Here is a 14085-nt window from a genome sequence, read left to right as displayed (position 1 = left end):
AACACTATGCCTTGTTTTCCTCCTTCCAAAACTCCATTGTGTAAATAAAATAACTCCACTATTGCTGTTGTAGTCTTCCCCTTTTTCCTCTTCACTCAAACAATATAAATCTTTTTCCACCCTTACCTATTAAAAAATTATTATTTTAATAATGATAAACTTTGTGATCAGATTGCGACAACCTTCCTAACAATAGGTCACTGGAATCCATTGAAAAGATATCAAGTAGAACATGGCCCAAGTAATTTTGTATATAGAAACTTGTGAAGCATTGCTATGAGATAGTGGTTGAATAGCCTTTTGCAACTATGAGATATGGGCTCCAGATACTAAATTCTTAGTGTTACCTCTCTCAATAATAAATAAAGAACATTTCTCATTTTACATTTTAGTTTTCAAGGCAATTTTTAGTTTTTCTACCCTTTCTTTTTTATGCTATCTTTTAGCTTGAACAACATTTTTTTTTTTGTGAAATATGAGATTCTCTCAATACCTGTGTTGGAATTTATTAGTGTTATTTCCAACCATATATCTAATTACAAGCCTAACTCTTTGAACTATATACATTATTCTTTCTGACTTTCTATTCCATCTAGATTTTAGTTCTTCCTATACTCATAAGCTTCCCTTATTCTCCACACTTAAAGTAAATTCCATTGAGCCATCAAAATTCCTCTTCCCGTAAAAATTCCTTTACATTTGGGAACTTCATAATTTCCTCTAACACTTTGATTTGCAACATTCTGGTTAGTCTCTCACTTGTTTCCAATTATATATACTCTTCACGCGATTCTACTTCTACTTTTCATCGATTTTCCTAAATTACCATGATACTTCATTGACCGTTTATCTTTGTCCTTTAAATTAAGTCAATGTCCTTTAAATTAAGTTGTCCTTTAAATTAAGTTAATGTACATGGAAGCAATTTCGTCACCTTCATTGTTTTTCCCAGATCTAATGGAGAACCTGTAAGGAACATCTGCAACTCTTTCAGCCACCTGCAACCACCTATCTGATACATAGCCAATACACCTGCATCCCAAGTAACGTCAATGACAATCAACCATACAGCTGCAACCCTGTAGCACACATCAATGCCTACACTAGTAGATGAAAGGGACCGAAACCCTTGTCAAACCTAAGTTAAATCGGCATAGTTGCATTCCATCTAAATTGAAGTATGAATATTTCACCGAATTTGAAATGGAATTTTTGGCCATAGAGAGGTGAGGCTTGTCTGTTGATTAGGTTAGTCTATCGATAAGGTGTCCTTCGATTCCGTTAAAAATCGAGAATGTGAATGTTAATTATTCAAAATCCATAATGAATCCAATGATGCAAATGTTAATTATTTAAATCCACGAATAAAAAAAATCTTTACATTTAAAATTATCTTTACAATCAAAGGAATAAAGTTCTGTACACAAATTAAGCTAATATAAAAATATGTTGAGAATCACCCAATTTAAATCGATTGCATATTCCAGATTCCAGAAATATTTACGATTTTTATATGTTATGCCTTAAACCATTTAATAATTATCACAATTGCCATGGAATCTTCAAACATCATGAGTTCAATAAAGATATATTAAATCATTTGGTATCCTCACCGAATCTCCAAACGCCTCTATCAAACTATCAACGTTAAAACACCTCTTGTTTTTTTGAGGATCCTTAACGATTTAATCAATATTTATGCAACTCACAATATTTAATCTTCCATTGTGATAATTATTAAGTGGTTTAAGGTGAAGCACATAAAAATTGTATGGCAAGGTCAAGTAACCATATTAAACATTGGAACTCAACTATCCGACATGGTATGGCATTCACACAATTAGAAGCTAATATAAAAACTATAAGAAAAAGTTACGCAACTCTGGAATACCAGCTCAAAATAATAACAATTAAGAAGTTGGATCAGATATATAACAGAATGCAGGGCTTTATAACTAGCTTAGTTTGCAATATAATATTTCATGGTAAAGGATAAACTAGATGGTAATGTGCTTTATGCATTTTGCATGTTTTATACCACACATTTAATTTAGCATTGATTGCTACATAACATACGAGTGGGAGTTTTTGATCCCATATAAGACCACGAAATTATGTTTTCATATGGAAATAACACTAGGTGGTCTTAGGTACAATGGAATCTTCATGTATATTTTGCTTTGTATAATTGTTTCTAACACCCAACAATTATTTACCTTCAAATCCATAACTATAACTATATGCATGCCACAACAGAGATTGTTTAGATTGTAAATAGTCTTTGTCAACAAGGCCAGGCTGTAATGGGGCCTCGTTTCACTAGTGGGGTCGAAATCCACCACGGGTAAGGCACTAACTGATAAGCATAAAGGTGCATCTATAACAAAAATATCTAAGATATAAACTATATGGGGAGCTTTACAACCAAAATGATTTGTTTAGAATGGTCCACAACTTGGAGCACTCGATGCCCTGCTTCATCCCTCCATTATACATGGAATGCTTGTTTTATGTTGGGCACATTCAAAGTTCAATAGATGATAAGAGAATTATAAACTATATGGGGGGCTTTACAACCAAAATGATTTGCTTAGAATGGTCCACAAATTGGAGCACTCGATGCCCTGCTTCATCTCTCCATTATACATGGAGTGCTTGTTTTATGTTGGGCACATTCAAAGGTCAATAGATGATAAGAGAATTATAAGAGCATGTATAAAAAGAACATTAAAAAGGCAGATTATTATGAATGTACAAGATGCTACATCATGAAATGCTTGGTAAATTATATTTAAATTAAACTACATGAGATTATTTATTAACGACTTTAAAGGTGGATTATGAATGTACAAGATGCCACAACATGAAATGCTTGGTAAATTATGTTTATATAGCTGTCATGATTTATTTTGGCCTAACAAATATCTTTAAGCTCCCTATACTTTATGGAGACAAATCCTATAACTAGTTCTTGATAACACATGAAAGCAACATAGGATTTGACAATACATATTGGGAGCAATATATCCATATGATCCAACCACATTTGTTGAAGATTTGGTGTAATTGTCAGAGGAATCAACGAGGTTGGCCAGACTGAAATATGCAAGGTAAGGCTTGAAATGAAAGCAAAGCAATATATTATTAGCTTTGACACCACGGTGAACGATTGTTGGGTCATAGTGGTGATGTAGATACTCAAGCCCTTGTGCTTCTCCCAAAATGATGTTGTATCTGTGTTCCCAATCCAATGATCCTCTCATCTCATGCAATAAACCACCCAAGCTTCCGTTGGGCATGTAATTATACATGAGAATCTTGGTTGTGTTGTTGGAACAAAAACCAAGAAGTCTCACAATGTTTCTATGCCTGATAGAGCCCAATGTCTTCACTTCTGCACCAAATGAGTGTCTGATATGTTGTCCTTCCTTCTTAGAAGTCTGAAGCTTCTTCACTGCAATGACATATCTATTAGGAATTTTAGCCCTATAAACAACATCTAAACAACATTTTCCTATGATATTTTTATCAACCAGAGAATCAACAACATCTTCTAAAGAGAAATTGAGTTTCTAGAATAGTGTCATCTTGCATGGCCACCTAATTTTTGAATCTTCAAACTCTTGCTAAGGTATTATCTTGGCTTTTATCAAAACACATATCTCGAGAAACAACATCATTCCTATAGAACTAAAAAAAAAGTCCTATGATTACCTAATTACTCAAAATAATTATCAGTCCACGAAGTATAAAGACCTACATTTCCATATGAAATTCTTGCAAGAAATTCTTTGAAAAAAGTTCGTGTCGTGCAGATAACCAAAGAAGTTATTATATGAAATGTTCAAGGAAACATGATTTTGGTAGCTAGCCAAGAATACTCAAATTCCTAACTAACATATTATGAGATAATGTGGCAATGAAAATAACGTCCGAGCACATTGACAATGTTGAATTCAATTGGATCATTGATCTTGATCTGCGTGAGGGCCCCGCACAAGTTACACTTTCACAATTTTTGTTGCATGTCAAATTAAAATAACATTCACACATGTTTTTGATGTGGAATTGTCGTCTGCCGTCGATCTTATCCTTCTCCATCTGATCTGATCACTCCTTAACTGTGAACTTTATCTCTCGATCATATGCACCTTACACAGCCTTATGCAACCATCTAAGCCCTCGAGCACCTAATTTGACCACCCTTTAGTATGAACACTGGTGCTAACACTCCCTATTGTACTTCATGCTTTGGACCTCTGATATGTAGGTGATTCCTAATTTTGGCTGTATGTGGCCCTCTAACGTTTCCATAAATCATGCTTTATACCCCTACTATAGTAGGGTATTCTTGTTCTAGGGCTTCCTTAAGGAACTATGCCAAGTGTAACTAAATGGATTCTCCTAGTGTAACGTGCTTTCAAAAAGTCTCTGTCATCTTTTAACTAATACTAATCTCCGAGGGTCTTCTTTTGTTCTTAGTGAGAGAGAAAAGCCAATGGCAATGCAAAATATAGCATGCATTTTCAAGGGTAACATAGTTCACAAAGTAATTCTTACCTTCCCTATACACTTGCATTAAATAGAAGAATGGAGTCCGAACTTAATTGCAAAAAACAAACAAAGAACTAGAGTAATGATACTTTGTCATAGCAGTCCACTTAGGCATCGTGAGGTTGATGTGCTCATACAATGAAGAATTTCTAGTTTTTAGCTTAAGAAGGGTTGAGCTAAAATATCTAGTAAGAGCAGCTAAGTGAGCTACGTGAGGCTGCCCAAGTGAAATTGTACGTCATAGTACAAGTATTTATACATAGAAAGATAATGACAGACAATTACAATTTACTACTATCAGATGTCACTTAGAGGTCAAATGGTAGTGATTGTTTCTTCACCTTCTCAATTGATTGTCTAAGTTCCAATTTGATTGGTTTTCTAATGTCATAGTGTCATTTTTGAGGTCTATCATTGTATTTTTGATGTCAATTCTCACCCTCTAGATTGTTTGGTATCAACCTTGGTTAGGTCAAATCTAACACAAAATAGTTCTAACATGTAGCCTCAGTTCGTGTTCTTCTCATCACCCACCTTGGTGAACAATGCACCCCAGTTTTCATCATGGTATAGTTGTGTTAAATATGTGTTCATACGCTTCCTTGTGTACTACTTAACATGATGAGAATGTTGTTCATCCTTTACTATCTAGAACATTTCACTTTTATTCTTTAGTGGATGATGGCAATGACCAAGACTATAACAAGGTACTTTGAATAAAGAGCTATCAACTGTGACATAGTCGGGGGTTCAACCAAAGGAGGTATAAGGTCAAATAAAGTGAAAATTAAATACTAGATGTATGTGTAAGTATGATGCCAAGTCAAGTACAAAGGAATTTTCTCATGCCACTCAAATTATTACACTGGTTCCATATAAAAGTGGGCTTGATCTTCCGATATGATCCTGTAACACTATATTTTTGCAAATGCATCCAGACCCTATCGTTGAATTGAAACTGATGTGATTTCTAAAGTATGTTGTGTGGCCCCTTGTACTTGTTATTGAATCGATATGTCACATGCCTACTAATGTATTTACTGAATTTTATAAAAAAAATCTCTACTATGTCTTGTTCTTTAGTCTATTTTGGGGCACTAATTTCCATGGAACTTGAAAAACATTGTCAAGTGGTGCCAAAGGTTGAATACCCAAAAAGTATAAGACATAGTATGACCTATAGAGTTATGAGGAGACCTATTCTAGACATGCTAAATGAAAGTTAGGTTTTCATCCTAACCACGAGGATGCACATAGCCATACATGCAAAGTACCTAAACTCATGTTTAGTTGATAACTTTGATTTAATAATATCTTTTTGGGTGTCACATTGCGGATATATTGAGACAATTGTAAATTATGGTCCACAAATACTTCCAGAAATGGTTTCTAAATTCAAGGTCCCAATTAGACATATGGATGTCAGCATCTAAAGTGTGACTAGAAATGTAGGAAGAACAATTTAGTAGCCTTTGATGTGCTAATAGAATTAATATATGGGACCATGATTGTCATCTTTTAAAAGTGATAAAAACCACATAGACATAGACATGTATTTATTTAAAGGTAGACCAAATAGGAAATTCATAATTGTCGACCCCCATGGTTGTGAAAGGATAAGAAGAGGTGTAGACATACCCAATTTCTTGCCCAACGACTTGGAAATGTTTCAAGGAATATAGGAGTAACTGAGATATTCAAAATCATGTCTCATAGAACACTAATAAAAATGTTTCTAGAGTGTTGCAAGTGCCTTGTTAATACCAAAACTTCCTATAACCATCAATTATTTTACTTTGCAAATCATATGTTATCATGATGCTTCCTATAAAACATGTAGGTGTCCAAGTCTGTAGAGAAATTTGTTTGATAAGTAGAAGTCAGTGTCCTATAAACCATGTTTTAAATTAGTGTAGACCCATTGAAAATCATGATATATCAAGTACAATGCATATGTTAAACATCTCGTTTAGTAGAACAACTACCTAGTGTAGGCCAATATTGTTTTCAATTGCACAGGTAGGAGGCATTCCTCACAATTCTTGAAACAAGTCAGAATAGCATTGTAAATTTTAATAAGTCATCCAATTGCTTATTCTCATAATACTTTTCTTATCATATTGAGTCTATCAGTGCTCAAAATTTTGGCATTGATTACAAAGTGCTATTTTATCCTGCAAAACTATATCCAACACTTCTAGTTTTATGTGTCTAGAAAATTTCAATGGAATGGTCCCTAAGAGATAATTCCAACCGAGATTCATTGCAATGTCCAATTATTTTATGCTTCCAATCTTAGAAGGAATGCCATCAGTCAATTTGTTTCCGCTCAAGTTTAGGTATTGTAACTTAGTGCACAACAAAATCTCTCTTGGTATCACTCCAGAAAAATCATTTCCATTCATTGCCAACTTGTCTAGTGAAATGAGATTTCCCAATGTATAGGGTATGGAATCACAAATATATTCATTCATAAATCTAATACATGAATATTTTTTAGAAAACCAAGGGTGCTTTATAGATTATCTGTAAGTATTTTGCAATGAAGATCCAACATTTGATGTGCAGTGCATCCTCCAATCTCTAGAAAAAGGGTTCTTGTAAACTGATTATCTGCCATCTCAATGATTTGAAAATTAGATCTTAAACAATTATTAAGGTATTACAGACTCATGTGCATGGATTTTCCTATGTTAATTTTTGCAATGGATCGATAAGATTGCGAAATACATAGATAATGAAGCAGTAAAAGAAACATAATAGATTTCAAAAGTCCTGGAAGATAGATTGAATGGGTTTTTATAAGAAGGGCTTTCCTTGCAATAATTTGGATTCTTAAAAGATCGTCAAATTTTGGACGTGATAAGCGCAACTCGGAAGGGTCTACTCACAATGGTGAAGAAAAAGTTGTCAGGTCTTGTTATGAAATTAGATCTTGTGAAAGGATATGACAGGGTTAACTGGAGTTACCTGAGATTATCGGTTCTGTAAATCAGTTTGACAATTCAAATCATAAATTGGATGATGGCTTGCGTACAATCAACAAATTTTGCAGTTTTAATTAATGGGGCAAAATCAGATTTTTTTCAAGCTTCAAGGGGCATTAGCAATGGTTTCCCCTTGTCACCTTTCCTTTTTCTACCGACAATGGAAGGTTTGAGTTAATTATTGATTTCAGAAGTAGCGGTAGGAAGAATTAAAGGCATAAATGTGACTAATTTTGTGAAAAATATTCATTAATCTTTTATGGATGACATATTACTTTTTGGGAAGGTTGAGATTCAGACTTGGGTAAGAATATGGGAAATTTTATAGTTCTTTTCCAGTGCTTTTGGTATGGAAGTAAGTTTCGCCAAGTCTTTTGTCCTCTACCATGGGCTGTCAACATTTCTTTATAGGAACTCAAGAAAAAATTGCCTTTGGAGTTTAGATATTTGTAAATTGGTTTAAAATATTTTGGGTTTATATTGAAAGCAATTAACTACAAGGTAGCTAATTGGAATTGGTTAGTGGAAAAGGTGAGTAGGAGGATTGAACATTGGTATAATCATTATCTTTATTTAGGAGGAAGACTAGTTTTTTTTTTTTAATTAGTACTGGAAAGTATTCTTGTTTACTGGTTGTCAAATGATTATGTAGGCTAAGTCAATATTGGAGAAAATCATAAGCATGTCCTTCAATTTCTTATGGAGAGGTAAGAAAAATTCAGGTTATCATCTAGTGAAGTGGAGGGAGATGGCTAATTCCAAGAAGCAAGGTGGCTACCTGGTCTGAAGAACATCTTCATTTTTGGGAAGGTTCTTGCAGCAAAAGCATTATGGAGAGGGCTCTTTGACAAAGGGTTTTGAGGATAAATATTCATAAGCAATGTAAAGGTTGAAAATTTAATGGATTAGGTCAAAATAGCTTAGTCTGTTAAGAATGGTTAAAACATATAGAAAGCCTTTATAAATGCTTTACATGTCATTCATAAAGGACTAGTATGGAAAATAGGTAATAGAAGAACAACAAAACTGAGTCGGGAACCTTGTAGGATGGTTGAAGGAGAAATGCAGACTATGTCTTATAATCTTAGTTTGACTTTGAATATGAGAGGTATCTTTTATCTTATCGATGTTTTCAAGGTAAATCAATTAGGGGAAGGGAGTTGGAAGAGGACTTAGGAGCTGGGACTTATGGGAGATTTAGCATTAGAATGGAACATGTAAGTGTCTACTTTTCATCAAAGAAGTATTGTTTTATTGAAGGAAAATGATAAATGGATTTGGAGAAGGAATCCGGTGCATGGGAAGGTGACAATTAAATTATCTTACTTGGCATGTGAGGAGGAAGAGGCATTAGATTCTATATGTAGATGGTTGAAAGATATTTGGAAATGGCAATGCTCTTTAAATATTAGAATGTTTATCTAGTTGGTTGTCATAACATAATTCTGACATCATGTAATCTCCAAAAAAGAGGTAGATGCAGAACTACTTGGTGTGCTCTTTGCCAAAGAGATGGAGAATTTGTAGACCGTCTCTTCATCAAATTTCTATTTACAACAAAGATTTGGTCAGATATTTCTATTATTCGCATCTTCCCATCCTTTCTTGGATCCCATACTTTTTCAGGGTTCTTATAGGTATGGTTGGAGAAGATGAGGAAGTCGACATGTTTTGAACTTCCATTTACTGTTGTATGGACCCTTTGGCTTCATCGTAATAGGGTGATTTTTGACAATATGAAACCGTCTTCAAGCCTCATAGTTTCAAGAATCAAAAGTATCTTTAAACTCTATCATAAAATAAATTTAAGAGTCTAATGGTTGACCATTCCAATGCATGGGTTTTTTTTATGGTTCCAGTTGTTCTTCTACAAGAAATTGTGGGGCATGGATGATATTGTTTTTAAATCAAAATAACTAGTTTAAACTTTTCATTGGTGGAGGAAAGGGGACAAATAATTTTGCTGAGATTTTGGGTTTGTGGGGCATGCTGGTTTTTGGAACACTACTAGGGTTAGTGTCCTTACAAGATTTTGGGGATCAACAAATTTTCATCAACTAGTTTAAGTCAGAAGTTATGTTGGAGTGACTTCTTCTTCATCCTTGGCAATAGAAAATCGTATCCCTTCAGGGGATTTTTTTGGACCTTAGGATTTCTCATATTCATAGATGTCATAATAGGCTTGCAGATTCATGTTCTAAGGAGGTTGTGCATTTGGATCTAGGTGCCCTGAGGGTAAAGGAGCTACTTGGGGAGCCTTTGATTACTTCCAAGGAGTTCTTGTTATTCTAGTTCTGTTTTTTAAGAAAATTGTGTCAATACTTTCGCAAATTGATATAATACTTTTGTATGCTTGATGTTTGTTTTGTCACTGGTCAAGTTTTTGACCAAGGATTACTTTGAAAATTGTCTTGTTTATGTATACTTTGATTCTATTATGAATAACAAATATATGATTTTTCTATGTGGAAAAAAATGTAAGTGTTGTAATATTAATTTTTATTATTTTGGTAATTTCTTAGGCATTACATTAAAATAATATTTTATTTGTAAATAAAATTAAACATTGACCACGGGGCTTTGGATTGACGGTGAATGGGTGCGCTGTTAAGGCACTCCTTGCGATGGGTCACCGGTTCAAATCCCCTATGGGTACTTATGTTAGTCTTAACTAGAAAAAAATAAATAAAATAAATAAAAATAAAAAAAATAAAAAATAAAAAAATAAAAAAAATGTAAACATTATTAAATGTTATATTTTATTATTGTTTGATTTAACCATTGGAACTCTTTTACCTTGGCATCTCTACATTATGCAATTGCATTCTTTGATCATATTTTCTATCTTAGTCCTGATGATGAACCACAATGGGTGGCTCGAAACACGTTGACCATATAAGTGTAGATGTGATTTCACTAGAAGAATTTTCTCTAAACAATATGAATCACAAAAGCTTGAACATAGAGAATAAATAAAATAATAAAAAACTTCAAAAATAATGAGCCAAGCACAATCAAGGCCTAGGATACGGTTGGCGTTTCCCTGTTTGATAACATGGGTTCATCACATCTTCAGGCTTTGGATCTAGTTGAAAGCCCATTAGTCTCTACTTATGGGTGTCTGATTGTATAGGCTTGGTGGGATCTTTTGGTGTTTGGGTCTTCGTGAATAGTTGGAGAAGGAAACTTAGGTATCCTTCCTTGCTCTAGTCAATTTTTCCCCTCCCTTTACTTGACTTTAATATTGGATGTTCTTGATGTGGGTGGTCGTTGGTTGAGCAACAACAAAATGGAGGGATTTCGTATGTGGGTTTTGATCAATCCAAGAGGAGGGCTTACAAGGAGGTGTTTCCAGATGTGGGTTTTTCTAATAGTTGTGGTACTACTTTGAAAGATATCCCCTTAGGCAACATTTCGCTAGGATTTCTTGGGGAAAACCCTGGAGGAGAAAATGTAGTTGAGTTTGTTTCAGCTGGAGGTGAGGGAAGGTGTATGGACTATGAAGGCGAGCAGACGAAGTTTGTGGAAGCTAAAAGTGTTTCAGTGCATTATGAAGTAAAAAACTACATAGAAAGGAAGAGAAAGAAAGGTTGGTGTGCTAAAATAAAGTGTGATAACTAAAAGTTGGAACTTGGGGAGGATGTCCAAGTGGGAGAAGTAATGACCATGGTAGAGCTATTGGTGGTCAGGTGAGCCAGAGGAATACGTTTCTTAGCGGATTTCCTATATGGTTAGATCAACAAAGAATGGGGAAAATCATTGGAGGTGGTTCCAGAGGGAAAATCATTGGAGGTGGTTCCAGAGGTAAGTATTCTACTTCATGGTTGGTTCATTCTTATATTTTGGCACTGTATCTTCGACTCTAGGGAAAAATTGAAGTATTGACTCTTGCCCTATGTTGATGAAGATATGGAACCCTTTACTTGATGCAAGTAATGAAACACTTGATAGTGCACATGTATGGTTCAGAATGCCTAGTCTTCCACCACAATAATTGTGATGAATGTGTTTAGAGCCATAGGAAATAAACCGGGGGTATTTCTAGAAGTAGATATGTCATTCAAGACCACTAGAATCATGACTATGGCAAGGGTGTTGGTCAATTTGGACCCGTGTTGTTTGGAATGTGTTATATTATTTGCATGACCAATACTAGGCAGTGTTATGTTGTGCCAGGCATAACAGGGGGGTTGTAAAGGGGCACACAAGGTTCATGGAAACACTTTGATTTTTTTTAGGTGAACCCACATGTCGTGGAGTAGACCCACCCATGGTCTTGCACATGGTTTTTTGCATAATGGTTTTTCCCATGGTATTTTGTAGATCTGGTCAAGGGAACCATGGTTATGTTCTAATCTAGGGTTAATGGATTGGGGGTTTATGAATGCTTTGACATGTATATAATGTATTGTAACATTGAAAGGAATTTATGAAAAATCCATGTAGTTTTCCTATTTTTGGGTTCCATGAGAAAAATATATGTGCATATTTTATATTATCACCATTTTGTGTGTGTGTGTGTGTGTGTGTGTGTGTGTGTGTGTGTGTGTGTGTGTGTGTATATATATATATATATATATATATATATATATATATATATATATATATATATATATATATATATATATATATATATATATATATATATATATATATATAAAGAGTTAGTTTATAGGTAATTTATGTGCAAGATTAAAACATGCGTGAGGGATTATATGGACATCTAGACCTGTGTTACATGTGTTTTTCTCACCATTGATCTATAGAATATAAATGTATCCCCTTTAGGTGTAAGAGGTACCATTTCCATGGGCATGTCATCAGGGATTTCTCTCTTCCCTTCACAGGTAAAAAAGGCGCAAGGGCTCCTCACGGAGAATGAAATTGGGGGTTGCTACTAGGGGAAAAAAATATGACATGAGTTCCCTCATCTCATGTTTTGTAGATTTATCATCTAGTGTCAGAGATGAAGGCTTTGGGCTTTGAAAATGCATATTATGTTTCGTTGGTTGCGGGAACACGAGGAAGTCAGGATGTTGGTACTCCATTTTCTATGGTCATCCCCCTCCCGGTTTTTTGTTGCAACAAATACAAGGAGCATAAAACAACAATGGATTCCTTATCTTGAGCTGGCACTAATTATAGTCTTTGTATATGGAAAATAAATGAGCAAGTAGGAGAGGATGCACAAGAATACTATGATTGGCTGTTTATATATGGATACCAACAAGTAGTATAATTGGAAGACTTGACATATTTGATGTATATTTTTGCCTTTTGATGATGTTTTAAGACCATGATAGGGACTGATATATGGTATGTAGTTGCATTTATATTTATGGACAAATGTGCACACTTTATAGTGCTCATCCTACTTGATCATGGGCTTAACATACACTTGATATATATAGTTTTATTTTTTAATAGACATATTATTAGAATGCATGATGATGCATCAATAAAATGTAATATTTTTCATAAGTTAAAGAAAATTAAAAATTATACCATATAATATAAATTATAATTTAAAAACAATAATTTATCAATTAAAATAATAGTACCTTAATCCTACCCCAATTGGGGTGGAAATCAAATATATAGTGGGATAAGAGGGAGTGGCATCCACCCCACCAGATCCTGAGGCCATTAATGGGGGGGGGGGGGGGGGGGGGGGGGGGGGGGAGGGTCGATGTGGCATGCTCACCCCATGTAGAATAAGCATGACCAAGTTATATCAAGCATGTTGAGCTTATGAAGGTGGTTGGAGGTCCTTTGTTGTGGTTGTTGGTTATCGATGGTGGGCTGGTGTTTAGAGGAGCGAAAGGGTCATCCCTATTCAGGCCCTACAAAATTGTTAAGGCTTGGAAGAAATGGTATTTCCCTATTCTACTCCTCATGCTGCATGTGTTATCGAGAAAAAGATGGGCATGCAGGTGAAATATATGACCCTCGACCTAGAAGGTTTATGCGTTTTAGGGAGCTACAGAGATATTTCCCTCCACTGGTGGTAGGCATGTAGTGGCCCCCCTCTCTTAGTAGTCAAAAGGCCTTGGAGGTAAGTTGGATTCCTTTCTATACTTGGTTCTTTGGTTCTATTTGGGTGTTTTGTAGCTCTTGTGTTCAGTTGGAGTTCCTGTAGTGGTTACCATTGTAGTCTAGTTTGTTTGCCTTGGTTAATTGTCTATCTTATAGGCGAAGGGAAATTTGTGGGTACAACTCTAGGTATTTAGCCTGTCTAGCCTAGAATTTCTCTCTTAGTGACATTTAATAAATATGAGAAGGGGAGGGGTTCTTGTTTACTACAAGTCATTATGGAAGTTGGGAAGTTTGCAAAATTCATTACTTTATTGTGTTCAAAGTGTCTATGTGGGAGTGTGGATGTGAGGTTCATCAAATAATTCATATTTTGTGTTTAGTCTTTGTCTGTGGTTGGTGGATAGGGGTCAAGGATGGCAGTGGTATGCTCTGGACCCTGAATTTGATGTGGCTAGGTTTGTGCTTACTTGTTAGAAATACATTCATACTCCCTACTTACTTGAGTTTC

At 34.9% G+C, this 14085-nt stretch overlaps 1 pseudogene; it reads right to left on the bottom strand.

Moving 5' to 3' along the window:
- Positions 1-896: 896 nt before the first annotated feature.
- Positions 897-14085, bottom strand: part of LOC149243123 (LRR receptor-like serine/threonine-protein kinase RGI1) — a 40915-nt pseudogene continuing 27726 nt past the window's right edge.

This window comes from Pinus tabuliformis, chromosome 8, assembly GCF_031772625.1.
Source record: "Pinus tabuliformis cultivar Carrire ecotype Pingquan chromosome 8, CPIR1, whole genome shotgun sequence".
Lineage (NCBI taxonomy): Eukaryota > Viridiplantae > Streptophyta > Pinopsida > Pinales > Pinaceae > Pinus > Pinus tabuliformis.
This window is presented reverse-complemented; position numbering and strand designations above follow the sequence as displayed.